The sequence below is a fragment of the Neovison vison genome, chromosome 1 (genome assembly GCF_020171115.1).
Source record: "Neovison vison isolate M4711 chromosome 1, ASM_NN_V1, whole genome shotgun sequence".
NCBI classification, from domain to species: Eukaryota; Metazoa; Chordata; class Mammalia; order Carnivora; family Mustelidae; genus Neogale; species Neogale vison.
This window is the reverse complement of record NC_058091.1, coordinates 48,484,445-48,499,464: the sequence shown is the minus strand read 5'-3', so window position 1 is coordinate 48,499,464 and position 15,020 is coordinate 48,484,445.

The following is a 15,020-nucleotide window of genomic DNA, read 5'->3' as shown; positions in this document are numbered from 1 at the left end:
GGAGATTACATGCTTGGAGAGATTTACTTTAAGGAATTAGCTCATGTGGCTGTGGGGGCCGATAAGTCTAAAATCTATAATGCAGTTCAGTAGGCTCAAAATTCAGGTAAGGATTGATATTGTAGGTTTAGCCCAAAACCAGCAGGCTCAAAACCCAGACAAGGTATCCACATTGTAGTCTGAAGGCAGAATTGCTGCTGCTTCTGGAAACCTTGGTCTTTGCTTTTAGGGCCTTCTTGGGGTTGGATAAGGCCCACCCACATTATCAAAGATAACCTGCTTTACTGAAAGTCTGATTTAAATGTTAACCCATCTAAAAAATACTTTCACAGCAACATCTAGACTGGCATTTGACTAAACAACTCTGCACTTTAGCCTAGTCTAGTTGAGATGTAAAATTAATCATCACAGGGAGAAATTCATTGACTCAATGAAGGGAAAACTCACCCTTTGTGAGGGCTGAGCTATGCACTCTCAGCTAGTTCTCCCTGATGGAGAGTACACTTGGGCTTCAGGAAATTACTCATTCCAAGAAGCAATTCAGAGGCCTAATGGACACCCACACAGTCCCCAGTGTGCCCCTGATTGAGCCAGCAGTAGCTGTTACTCCCACTGAGAAAACAGATGACAGAAGTTTCAGGAGCTAGACCTGTAGTAGATCTGAGCAAGGAGAACCACGATAACCTGTGATCTCCTTACAATGAACACATGCTCAGTTTTTGAAGAGGTCCCTCCTCATCCCTCCTTCTCCTTGAGAATGAGCAGCAGGGCCAGGAATGGAGGAGGGAGAGAAAGATTACAAGGCGGTTGAGATAATAACCCTCAGCCAGCTTTTCAAATCATTGGCTGGAAGTGAATTTCCTTGAAAGAATCTAGGTATTATTGATTATTTAATATAACATTTTTGCTACCAACAAAAATGGGATCCTGAGAGTTAATTTCAGATACAGAGAATCTTAAAAGCAACAAATCTCTATATTTCTGAGTTTATCTGATTTTCGATCATTATAACTGAAATAATCACACTTGGTACACTGAACACTTATTGCTGGACGTTAAACAGTTTATCTTGAAATTCATCCAGAAGTCTTTTTACCAACCTCTTCTGACTTTGGAAAGTATTCTGCCAACTGCTTTTCAAACCCGGATGCATATCAGAATCACCAGGGGGTATTTTTTTTAAAACTTCAAATGCTCAGCCACCTCCCAGCCTCTTCCACAAATCTGATTTAATTGGTCAAAGGCAGAATCTGCAGCATTGGTACTTAAAAAAATAAGGCCAAGTGATTCTAATAGGTGGAAAAGCTTAAGACCACTGATAAAAATATGGTAATTTCTACAGCTTTTCATTGCATTGGCTAGTAAGTGGCAGACATCTTGTTATTTCAGTTAAAGGCTGAATATCTGTTATACTACAATTAGTGGATCTGAATTTAAATTAAAATTCAACTGTGTAAGGTACCATTAATATAAGTAACTCAAGTGTGATATAAGTTGAATGAACATATAACTTTAAAAAATATATTTGTGTCTTCTTTGGAGAAGTGTCTGTTCACATCTTCTGCCCATTTTTTGACATATTATCTGTTTTTTGAGTGTTCAGTTCGATCTTTATAGATCTTGGATATCAGCCCTTTCTCTTTAGTGTCATTTGCAAATATCTTCTACCATTCCATGGGTTACCTCTTTGTTTTGTTGACCATTACCTTTGCTGTGCAGAAGCTTTTGAGCTTGATGAAGTCCCAAAAGTTCATTTTTGCTTTTGTTTCCCTTGCCTTTGGAGACATGTCTTGAAAGAAGTTGCTGTGGCTGATGTCAAAGAGGTTATTGCCTATGTTCTCCCCTAGGATTTTGATAGATTCCTGCTTCATGATTTTCCCAACACCATTTATTGAAGAGACTGACTTTTTTCCACTGGATTTTTTTTTCTGCTTTGTCCAAGATTATTTGACATAGAGTTGCGATTCCATATCTGGACTCTCTACCCTTGCTTGTCCTAACATTGGCTTATTGCTGCCATGGGAAAATATTTTATCCTTTGGAGGGATAAAATATATAAGAAACTCTTTTAGAGGCCTTCACTGAACTGAATTCCACTGGTCTATGTGTCTGTTTTTGTGCCAGCACCATGCTGTCCTGGTGGTCACAGCTTTGTAGTAAAGCTTGAAATCAGGCAACGTGATTCCCCAGCTTTGTTTTTCTTTTTCAACATTTCCTTAGCAATTCAGGATCTTTTCTGGCTCCATAGAAATTTTAGGATTGTTTGTTCCAGCACTTTGAAAAATGCTAGTGGAATTTTGATGGAGATGGCATTAAAAATATAGATTGCTCCAGGCAGTACAGACATTTTAACAATGTTCATTCTTTTGATCCATGAGCATGGAATAGTTTCCCATCTTTTTGTGTCTTCTCTCCACCTCCATTTCTCCCAATTCTCTTTTCCTTCCCTTCTCCTAATGCTCTCAATGGTATTCCTTATGCTCCACAAGTAAGTGAAACCATATGATAATTTACTTTCTCTGCTTGACTTATTTCACTCAGCATAAGCTCCTCTAGGCCCATTCATGTTGATGCAAAAGCTGGTATTCATCCTTTCTGATAGAGGCGTAATATTCCATTATATATATGGACCATATCTTCTTTATCTATTTGTCTGTTGAAGGGCATCTTGCCTCTTCCATAGTCTGGTGATTGTGACCATTGCTGCTATGAACATTGGGGTACATATGGCCCTTAAAATATTTATTTATTTATTTGAGAGAGAGTGAGCATAAGAAGGGGGAGAGTCAGAGGGAGAAGCAGACTCCTTGCCAAACAGGGAGACCGATGCAGAGCTCTATCCCGGAACTCTGGGATCATGACCCGAGCTGAAGGCAGATGCTTAACTGACTGAGCTACCCAGGTGCCTCTGAAAAGATAACCTTTTATGTTCTTGTTTTAAAATCATATCTCAAACTTTCTTATTGACACATTTGTAGAATGCTTTATCTTCTGACTTATAAATATGTAATATTTATAATGTATAGGTATTGTCTCTGACATATAAGCAAAAGAAGAAAAATTCCATAATGTGTTAAGAAACTTCAAAAATCCAGTTGCAAACTCAGAACTGACTCCTAACTTCTTGTTTCCTTCCTTTTTTTCTCCTTCCTTTTCTTTTCAATATGATATTATAAATGACCCATTATATGAACTGCTACTCATACAAATACTTCAGGTTATAAAATTCTTCAGTTCAGAAATAAGTCATGAATTGCGGTATATCTTAACTTAAATCTATTTTTAATGTTTTCTATTACAATACTCATATTAAATGCAGAAATAAAAGTCAGTCCTAGAGTGTATTTTCTAGGTATGGTTGGGCCAAGCATCCTGATACAGGAAGAGTGAAAAATACATTATCTTTGAGACAGGAGCCAGTTCTTGATCTGAGTCCCTTTTGATGTGGTTGACAGTATATAAAGTGTTCATAGTTTTATTTTTAAGTATTTACCTTTGACCTCTGAGGATTTGATGGGATCAGAAGCAGAAATACAGATGTCTCAGATGAAAGTCATTTGGAAAGATATTCTGCCTAGCTCTTCAAATTCAAGATGTTTGGACTTTATGTAAGCTAAAGAGAAGCATTTTAATGGAATCAATTCAACCCTAAATGTCATGGCATAGATGTCTCATCCAACTGAAAAAAGAGTATATCTATTTTTTTTAATTTGAAGTGCAAAATACAAAGAGAAAATCCAGAAATCATGAGGCTACAGCTTGGTGAATTATCAGAAAGTGAAAATGTATGCATTATTAGCACAGAAATTAAGAAATAAAACATATCTGTACCCCATTGTATCCCTCCTAGTCCTAATTCCCCAAGGAGAACCATTGTTAAAACATCTAGCCCCATAGACTAGTTTTACTTGTTTTTCTGAATGCTTGTTAAAGGAATTGTATATAACGTATTCTTTTGCGCTTGGCTTTAAAAATTAGTGTCAATGTTTTCATATTGATTCTTTGCTTTTAAATATATACTATGTAAGGTAGTATAGTGAACATAAGTGTTTAAACTGGACAAGCTGGAACACAGATCTGGAGTTCTGTCATTTGCTAACTAACAGATATTTAACCTGTTCAAGCCTCAGTTTCTTCACCTGTACAATGGAAGTGGTAATGCTACCCTAAATGACAGCGGAGAGGATTAAATGAGATGCTATGTGTAAAGTACCCGGAAAATCATAGAAGCTTAATAATTGCTAGTCACCTCACCCCACATTCCTTCACCGTCCCACCTTTTCTCTTGAAATGTACTGGTGGGGATATTCCAGTTGCAAGCTAAAAAGATTTTGTCATGGAGGATCCAAAGAACACAAAATTTTTTGCTAGAGTTTTTAAGGAACAACAGTTTTTTTTTTTCCTTCCTTTAAATTCTGGCAAATTAAATACATTGCAGTTCTATGATGTAACGCTGGAAAGACTTCATGTTTTAGCAAATGTCAAAGAAAACGTCAGGTGACCTTATGAGCCATGCTAATTGTAGGAAGTTATAAAGTAAGGAGACTGAATGTAAAGCTCCACCTTCCCAGAGGTGATTTCGTTCCTCTTTCCTTCTCAATGGGCTAATGAGGGATTCTCAGACATTATTTTAGTCTTAAATTTAGTGAAACAAGTGTTTCTCTCTGACACATCAGTGTTTTCAAAATAGTGTATAATTATATGTAATGTGAACAGCTATATTTATTATTGTATTCACACTAAAAATTAGTGCTTGAAAATGATCAAATGAGATAAACTTATCTAATTCAAAATATCAATGAATTTATATTTTGAAAATTATTTCTTTTTTAAAAAAACTTTAGAGAAAATGTTTTTTAAAAAAACATTAAGTTTAGTTATAGCTTAATTGTAAGTAATTTTCAAAAAAAGTCTAAAAGTTACTTCCTTTTAGAAATGAAAATGATAAATATAATGTAATTTAATTGCCAGTAATATTATCTCATTATCCCCTTATGAGGAGGGCATCTTAGTATTTTTGCTGTTTTAATTTAAGATAAGTATACTTAGAGGTACTTTTGTTTTCTCACAAAGTAGGAAGTATATTAATTGGTGTTCTTCCTTACTTCTTATTGTTATTGCAAGCCTCAAAAGATAATGTATGTTAAAGCTCTTTCTATACAACATAAGATGAAAATATTTAGAAATATTTAGATTTTTCTTTATATGTGGGCATGATTTCCTAGTATTTTAGATATATTTATATATCTATATATTTATACATCTATATCTATATATTTATATAATAAATATATATTAGTATATTAGATATATTTAGAATATCTGCCCATGCCAATCAATATCCCCAAGTTTTATCCTTTATTCATAAAATGTTAGTATGGTGTAAGTCTTTTCAATGACTTGTCCTATCTGTCCAGTCTAACTCTCCATACCTCTAATCTAAACCACTGGCTTAGAAAATCGAAGTTAAACAAAAGAGAAGGGACCCTGTAGAAGCCTGATGGCTCAGAATCTGAGCAGGAGACTGTGGCTGTTTCCCTTCTCTATCTCCGAAACAACCAGTCATTTCATGGAAAAACAGGTCTCAGAAGAACATATGTTATTCCTCTCACACATAGATGGCGCTACTGACTCACCATCACAGAGACCTTCACTCAGTTTCACTCTTGGCTTTGGATGAACGTCAATCCATCTATGTCTGGTCCCCAGATAGTTTCTATTTCTGGAGAGTTAACTGGGGCTGGGGTGGGCTGGTGCTGAGGTCCTTAACAAGGAGCTGTTATTATTGTGTGTAACCAACCGTGTTAATATTTAGAAACAGCAATGTATTAGTTAACTGAACTTTTCATGTTTTGAAAACAAAGAAGCCTGATTTGGACCCTTTTGCTTTAGTGAATTGTTTGTGAGATGCTGAGTACTTTACTGCATCTTCTCTGCATCTGTTTTGCAATGGGAGGGAAGGAACCCACATGTATCCATCATTTAGTACATACCAGTCACTGGGACTACCTATAAATATTTATTTAATCCCCTTATCCCTATTGGGAATGGTTTATTATCTCTATTATCCTGATTTCACACATAAAGATGAAGGTCAGGGATACTGTATGGCCTGAGATCTCCTAACAAATGAGTAACCATGATATTGTGGTTCAAGCCCAATTACATGACTTAAGATGTGACTTCAAATGTTCTTTCTATTTAAACCTATTCTGGGAATAATAATACTAATCTTATAAAATAAGCTTAATACAGACCTTGTTCTAACATTGGATTATTGCTGCCATGGGGAAAGGTAAATAATAGTCCTTTGGAAGAATAAAATATATCAGAAGCTCTTTTAAAGGCCTTCACCGAGCTGAGTCACCAGATTAGCCAATGTTTTATTTTCTTCTTTATAAAATATACTTACTGACTTGCATGAGTGAAGATTTAGAAATAGAAATATATAAAATATAGCCCCCGTTGCTTTATATCTAGTGCAAACTTACCAGCTAGAAATGTGATTTTTAAAATTTATGAATAGACATTCACAACTTTATTAAGGATTCTGGGAAGTTAGACATTTCTAAGTTCATGAGAATCACACACACACACATATATATATACACACATATATGAAGATACATGTAATACACATATATAACTTTCATTTTGGGTTGAGAGAAAGGGGCATATTAAAATTAGTTACTGTTAATGATTCATTAAGATATTTTATTTAAAATTTATGATGATTGCTTCTAAAGATTATCAGGACCACTGTCTTTAGAGACAAAAGGGATAAAAGATTTGCTGCCCATTATTTTGAAATTTGCCTAACTAGGTTCTCTCTCATATACCCTCTAATATGATTATATCGGATATACTTATTTCTCATTTCTAAGACCAGTTTAGTGGGATTTCATGAAACATAATGCTTTTTCTTCTATTTTTTTTGAATAAGAAAGGTGCATTTGATTGTATTCTGTAATTGATTATATTGTTCCTATATAATATGGTTAGATTATAAGGTCACCTCTTTGCATTTAAACTACTTGTTACAACCATTTAATAAAGAAATCCCAGGACAGAATCTATAGTGATCCTTAGGGCAAGTTGTCCAACAGAATCACCAACACGGCCAGTGATTCTAGGCACAGAGACATGAAGAATTCGGGGCTAAGGAAAATTTAAAAGGGAGATATCCTTTTAAAGAGGTAAACAACAGACAGGGAATGATCCTCATGAGTCAAAAGTTCAAAGTGACTCAAAGAGCTTTGATGTTCATTTAAGCAGGTATAAGGTTGGTATTTGGTATTTGGACCAAGACTTTGCAATCTTGACAACTAGAAACGTAAAGATAGATAAAATGTAAGGAATCAGATAGAGAGATAGGGTGATGCAGGAATGGAATGCCCAACTGATTGGGGTAACAGGATCTTAGGAAACTGGATAATTGGGTAGAATATTGAAAAATAAACTCAGAGCTTAGATAACATAGTAGGGCTTTTGTTTGTTTGCTTGTTTGTTTGTTTAACCTGGAAAAGAAAATTTCCACATACAATCTATTTTATATTATACTTCTCTGCTGGAGATGCCCTTCTACTGATATACTGGCTCTTACTAATTTTACTTTTACAAGCACTTTTCATCTATATTTATTTTTCTCTTTCCTCTACTTTAGCACTTTCTCCCTCTTTCTTGGAATATTCTTAACAGCATTCTGAGATTCAAATATATCCAAGATCTTTCTGTATAACCAAAAAAGCTCAAAATTTTCTTCATCACAATCTGTTTCCAGATTCTACCACATTTCAATGTTTGCCTCAGTAGGATAAACAAACAGCAGAAACAACAAAAAACCAACTTCTCAAGAGTCCTTTATATTTCTAGTCATCAGTTCTCAACTTGTCATTCACTCCCCAGTGGTCTGGTTTCCACCTCCATTCCTCTCTAAAATTGTTATTTCATGGATACCAATGATTCCCATGTTATCAAATCCAAAGGATACTTCTCTGTCTTCGTTTTCCTGTACTCAGCAGTGTTCAACATGGATGACCACGCACTCTGTACCGAAACTAATTTTTTCATTGGCTTCTAGCCTACCATATTCCCTTGACTATCCATGCAGGGAATAATTTGACTTTGGAATAGTGGAAGAGATTTCTGGATATTCTTTTTAGACCATTCTGGAACTTCTGGGAATTGACTCATTTCTATGGGACCTGTGACCCTTGCCTTTGAGCAATTTTATAACTGGGAATTACAGATAGCTGAAAGCAATGGAAATGATTCTTTTCTATAGACATGAAAACCCTAACCCTAACCCTAACCCAGCGTATCAGTAGAAGGGCATCTCCGGCAGAGAAGGATAATATAAAATAGATTGTATGTGGAAATTTTCTTTCCCAGGTTAAACAAACAAACAAGTTTGTGTTTCTTGCTGCTTCTATTCTTGCTCTTCTATATTCTACTTACTACTACCCGAGCAAGCAGACTGATTATTTTATTTTATAGTATGTATGTATATATGTATGTATGTATATATGTATCTTTCTATCTGAGAGAGAGAGAGAGAGAGAGAGACAGAATGCAAGTGGGGAGGGGCAGAGAGAGAGAGAGAGTCCGACATGGGACTCCATCTCATGACCCTGAGATCATGATCCGAATCTTCAAAACCCAGAGTCAGACGCTTGACTGACTAAGCCACCCAGGCATCCTAGACTGGTCTTTTTAAACATAGATCAGATTACTTCACTTTAATACCTAGGATTTTTGATACCTCCCAGTTTCATTTGGAATAAAATTCAAATTCCTTATATGAGGAATCCTACCTTGATCTCTCTGCTATAGAAGATAAAATTAGCTTATAATGTAATTTTTAGTCATTATTATACTCCTATGATGGGTATCATACCTGGTCCACAGTAGGTGCTCAGTAAATATTTTTTAATAAATTAATGAATTAAGTAATATACCTTTTACATAAGGGGCTTATATAGTCCTTTGTCTATTTCCCCAAATCATTTTTCTTCTTAATCTCTACCTTGTTTACTGTGTTACAGCTATAGTAATATATAGCTATTATTTTTCTTGAATAGTCACAAATGTTCCTGTTTTTAGAACTTTACTCTTATTGTTTCCTGTATCTAGAGTGTATTCTCTCTGGCTTTTCATAATTTGGCTCTTCCCCCTTTGAATCTGAAAAGAGCATCTTCAGATTTCAAATCACTTTCCTCAAAGAGACTTCTCTTTACCCTACCTAAAGTAGCCTCAGCTCTTCTTTTCCATAGTAGTCTCAGTCTTTTCCCTTCACATTTACCACAAACCACAATATCTTTGAATTTTTAAATTTGATTTTATTTGGTTATGCCTGACTCTGCCTTCTGTCCCTCCCCCTCCCTCTGCTGAAAGCAGAAATCTTACCTGCCCTTTTCCTCCTCCTAGTCTCAGAATCCAAGTTACACTGTGGATCATAAGGCACACCTAAAATTCTTTTTAAAAATGAATACATGAGGGCACCTGGGTGGCTCAGTTGTTAGGTGTCTGCCTTCAGCTCCAGTCATGATCCCGGGATCCTGGGATTGAGCCCCACATTGGGCTCCCTGCTCTGCAAGAAGCCTGGTTCTCCCTCTCCAATTTCCCCTGCTTATGTTCCCTCTCTCTCTGTCTCTCTGTCAAATAAATGAATAAAATCTTAAAAAAAAAAAAAGAATACATGAAGGGTTAAGCTTATACTTTTAGTGTAATAATTTGTCAATATCTACCTTGATCTCTGTGTTACAGATGATGAAAAGTGTCTTGTAATTTTTAGTCATTATTATATCCCAATGCCTGGTCCCAAAGTACTCAATAAATATTTTTAAAATAAATGAATGAATGAATAAAGTGGTATAATCTCAAAGCCAGAACAGATTCTTTGCTGCTACTTTACTACCATAGGCCAGTGTATAGTTCTATTCTTTGAGGCCAAATGATTGCCCATTCTGGGCAGGACTGAATCCAGAGATGAGGGATAGATTAGATGTGGTTAGAGGAGTAGGCAGAAAACAGGCAGACCATTGTACTACTTTAAGCCCATAGATAATTTTTCTTTTTTTAATCACTAGTGTTTGACTCAAACGGAATCTCAAATTCTATTCACCTATGAAGTTAGAGTTCTTTTATATTCTTCTCAATTAATAAATAAATTCATCCATTTAATAATGGTATGCATTCTATTTTATACATACTTTCTATCCAACCAGAAATTTTCCCGAATAGAGGAATAATTTTGTTGGTTATCAGATAACCACACTCATGAATTTTATTTGAGTTTATTTTAGTAGTTATAAGAGTTGAATTACACTGTCTAAATCATGATAACTTTTTCTTAACTCCAAACACTAAAAAATATCCAGTTAAAAATTCATTATAATCTTACATTTCTGGGAAACCTTAAGAGAAACTATCTTAAATGTAGCAGAGATTTCAGATATATTTTAAATATTTTTTGGAAGTTATGTATAAAAATATGAATTATTGGTAGGAAAACCAGACAATGCTCATTTTTTATTGTATTTATGTTTCTTAAAAATCACAAAAACTGAAATACCCGAAACAAACTCTAAATGGAGTAGAAATGAGAAGATGTAGCAGAGAATGTCTTTTGTTTAGAACAGAAATCTTGAATGGGAGCTTTTTAAGGCAAGTTGATAATTAATTATTTTTAATGGAACATATAGGGCATAGACTTATACAAATCTATCATATATATGATGTCTTATCTTGACTCTGATTGTTATATTTTAGAACCAATCTGGCTGGGTAGGAAAATTTGAATTTGGATAATTTTAAAATATAAGTACTGATATTTTAAAAAGAGCTCATTTTACTTTAGAGCAAAAGAAAATTCAGCATTGTTGATGATGGTTCATTAATGCAAGAGTAGAAGAATTAATATAAATTCAGAGAAGACATAATTTCTTAAACCTATCCATAATTTAGTAATAATCCCTTAGTAGAAATTAACCTACCCATAAATATATAAAATAAAAGGATACAAATTAAGAATTTAATAAACTCAATGACTACCAGGTCCAACTAAGATTGCTTTTAGGGATATCCCATTTGGGATAATGCAATGGATCTTAGACTAAGAGTGAGAATTCTGTTTTCTAATTTTAGGACTCACCTTAACTTATTTTATTTTAGGACAGGTAAATTTATTCACACGAACTAGAAGTCTTTACCTACAAAATAAGGGGATAAGACGTCTTAACTTTGTATGTTTATACTTAAAACTCAGTCCATTATTGGACAATAGGATATGAGTCATGAACAAGCCTTAATGTCTCCACTACTGTACTTTAAGCTTATATTCATAGAGAGAAAAAAATCAAAGAAGTGAGTCGAAGGGTCTTTTTATACATTGTTATTTCTTGAGAATTCTCTAAATGATTACTTTTGTTCTTTTCCCCACTTTTGATTTCCTCATCCAAGTGGGTCTGATGGCTATGATCAGTTCTTTAATTCCATATTAAGGATAATAATGTCAAAGGAAAGAATTGTCTTGATTCTAGAAATTTTTTCCACTTACTGTCCTTCTTGAAATTTTTTATTTAATATATTACTTCATCCACTCTGCTACTTACCTAGATTTCTTTATGAAATTTTAAAATTAATTATGTTTTTTCTTATATATAAACTCTTTAAAGATTATTGGAACATATGTGACTATGAATATAGAAAATATAAGTAAATACAGCATATAGTTATTGGACATTAGAAAAAATTATAACCTCATGGTAATATCATTCTTTTTTTGGACAAAAATATTATTATAGCTGATTCAATAATCTTGTGAAGCATGTAAGAAATGTCTTCTATTGCCTGCATACGTATGAAAATAAAATAACAAAATGTAAATAAATTATCTAAGATACTTAAGTAAGTCAATGGAAAACAAGGAAATAAAATCCATAGGTGGAGTTAATATAAAAATACTAAGACAGTGTATTATATTAGAGCTAAGCTAGTTTTAAATCATTGGAAGCTTGGACTCATTATGCATTGCACAGTATATAAAGTGATTTATATAGATAGATCAAGCAAATATACGTCTTATTATTTTAAATGAATCCAAACCATTACAGTTGGTTAATAATGAATGTTGGAAAAGAGAAGGATAAATATTACAGTTTAGAGCAGACACATCTTACTGCTAAGTTTTTTTGTGAAGGAGAATGAACTTGAAACATCATGATCCCGTGTGCCTATATCAAATTTGTAATTTTAACAAAGGCATGTAGTTTTTCTGAATTTCTTTCAAAGAAACCATGCTCACTACCCTGGGAATTTTTTTTTTCCAATCTCATGTTCTATGAATGATGAATTTTATGGATTATAATGGGTTTCTTCAAAATTTATATTTAAAAAAATCCTAATCCCCTGTGTAACGCTTTATTTATTAGATGGTGAGGACTTTGGGAGGTAATGAGGTCATGTTGATGGAACCCTCATGAAGGGAATTAGTACTTTTTTTTTTTTTCTAAGATTTTATTTGACAGACAGAGAGATCACAAGTACACAGAGGGGCAGACAGAGAGGCAGGCAGAGAGAGAGGGGGAAGCAGGCTCCCCGCTGAGCAGGGAGCCTGACACGGGGCTCGATCCCATGACCCTGAGATCATGACCTGAGCTGAAGGCAGAGGCTTAATCCACTGAGCCACCCAGGCGCCCCGGGAATTAGTACTCTTATAAGAAGGGACAGGAGAGAGGTTTCTCTTTCCTCCCCTCTCTCACTCTTTCTGCCATGTGAGAAGCCAGTCATCTGCAAACTAGGAAAAGTATTCTTACCAAACACTTGACCTACCACCTTGATCTTGGGCTTTCCAGTTTTACAGAACTGTGACAAACAAATGTTTGTTGGGATGCCTGGGTGGCACGGTCAGTTAAGCATTCCACTCTTGGTTTCAGTTTAGGTCATGATCTCAGGGTAGTGAGACTGAGCCCTACTTGGGGCTTTGCTCTCAACAGGGAATCTACTTGAGATTCTATTCCTCTCTTTTGCCTTCTCCCTTCCGTTCTACCCCTCTACTCTTGTGTGCATGTGCCCTCCCTCTCTCAAATAAATAAATAAAATCTTTAAAAAATGTAAATGTTTATTGTTTAAGACCCCCAGTCTTTGGTACTCTTGTATAGCAACCTGAACTGACTAGGACAACAACTTATTAAAGTTATTTCATAATGACTTTTATCACATCACAATAAATAGATTTACTTACCTTCTACATTGTGTTGGTTAGGTTAAGTAGACCAGGATGCAGTGGAGACCTCAGACCAACAGGAGCCAATGCACCCACAGTATAAGGAGATCTCAATAACTGAGTAACCACCAAACTGCAAAAAATGATTATTCTGTGATAATAGTCTAGTTTAACTCTTTAAGCTTGACTTTATTTGTAATAGAATCACTTGAAAGGTAATTGTCGTTCCAGGTATTTGATAGATAGTTTAGGCATTTAGCCATTTTGGATTTTTGTATTAAAATTTTATAGTTTTTATGAGTTATGTAACTATCTTAATTTATTTTCCAATTGGATTGTTAAGGTGAATAATTTCATTTTGAATTTAACATGCCCAGAAAGCATATTTTTGGTGTGAAATGTCAAAGTATGTTTTTCTTCCCTATAAGAAAATAGCTTGCAGATTTGGTTGACATTTGATATGAAGTGATTTCTATAGTCTGAGGCACAAGTGAACTTCAATTTTAACCTTGTAATGATTATACATGTTTATGGAAAATGAGTTGAAATGTAGAACTGCAATCATTGTCTGCATTTTTCAGGTTTTGCCAGGCCTAAATGCCTTTTTATTTAGAGAATTTTCCATGCCTTTGGGTTGCTAAAAATCAAAATAATGTAAACTGGTACATTTTTATTTGGTTGAATCTCTAGCCAAATAGGCAGTGACCATGAGCTTTATTCATAATATCATATTTTGCATGGGCTTTGCCTATGGCTCTTGGAATGCACTGGTGGCTTATCAGGAAAAAGGGAATAATGCATTCTGGAGGAATGGCCTGGCTTAGGGCTGACGCATAAGGAGGGAGGTTACATAAGGAGACACATAAGGAGTGAAGTTATAGTATGTAAGAGCATAAATACAATTTCAGACTATTTGTGGTGGTGCTTGTAGTTAAAAGGCAAGTCAATACATGGATATTTGTTCATATTTAAAACACTGTCTTGCTTTCAAAAAGATCAACTTCAATCTTTTTTAAAAATTATATTTTAGGGGGTGCCTGAGTGGCCCAGTCAGTTAAGCATCCGCCTTCAGCTGAGGTCATGATCCTGGAGTCCTGGGATCCAGCCCCACATCAGGCTCCCTGCTCAGCAGGAAGTCTGCTTCTCCCTCTGCCTCTGCCTGCTGCTCCCCATGTTTGTGTTCTCTCTCTCTCACTCTCGTTCCATATCAAATAAATAAAATTTTAAAAAATTATATTTCAGAACAAAATTCTTTTTAAGACAGTTTTAGATTTACAGAAAAATTGATAGGATAGTGCAGAGTTCTCACCTTACATGTAGTTTCTCTTATTATTAGTACCTTACAAGTGTGGTATGCTTGTCACAATTAAAAAACCAATACTGATACGTTATTATTAATTAAAGTCTATAGTTTAATCAGATATCCACAGATTTTAACTAAGGTCCTTTTTCAAGGTGCCTGAATGGCTCAGTGGGTTAAAGCCTCTGCCTTCGGCTCAGGCCATGATCCCAGGGTCCTGGGATCGAGCCCCGCATCGGGCTCTCTGCTCAGCGGGAAGCCTGTTTCCTCCCCTCTCTCTGCCTGCCTCTCTGCCTACTTGTGATTTCTCTGTCAAATAAATAAATAAAATCTTTAATAAAAAACAAAACAAAACAAACTAAGGTTCTTTTTCTGTCCCATGATCTCATCCATCACACCACATTGTATTTAGTCATCATGTCTTCTTAGGTTCCTCTTGGCTATGACAGTTTCTCAGATTTTCCTTGACTTTATGACTTAGAGTTTTGAGGAGTA